Raw genomic sequence first — 309 nt, forward strand, 5'->3', positions numbered from 1 at the left:
CCATTATCATTTCTATTACTCTAATCAATCAGTTATATTACCAGTGCAACTGTTAGCACTATCACCAACGTTACTTTCGTTAAGACCTTTTGCTTTCATAATTCATTAATTGGCCTAGGACTTGCTGTAACCTGTGCTGCCTGGTATCGTCTTCTCTCGTCGAAAGTCAGTTGGACCTTGGTTTCATGGGGAGCGACCTTATACTTATATTTTTTAAAATTTGTTTGTTTACTTAATTTTTTTTAAGATGCATTATTATCCCGGGCTGAGGTGGGGACTTCACTGGGCGTTTGGTAGTGTTTGTTGGTA

General features: G+C 38.2%; 1 protein-coding gene across 1 annotated transcript in view; it reads right to left on the reverse strand.

The window, feature by feature from the left end:
• The window catches only part of LOC119592746 (alpha-1-inhibitor 3-like), a gene marked incomplete at its 5' end in the record, with an annotated part of 26706 nt that overhangs the window by 23448 nt on the left and 2949 nt on the right, over positions 1-309 (reverse strand).

The sequence above is a fragment of the Penaeus monodon genome, chromosome 30 (assembly GCF_015228065.2).
Source record: "Penaeus monodon isolate SGIC_2016 chromosome 30, NSTDA_Pmon_1, whole genome shotgun sequence".
In the NCBI taxonomy this organism is placed as follows: Eukaryota; Metazoa; Arthropoda; class Malacostraca; order Decapoda; family Penaeidae; genus Penaeus; species Penaeus monodon.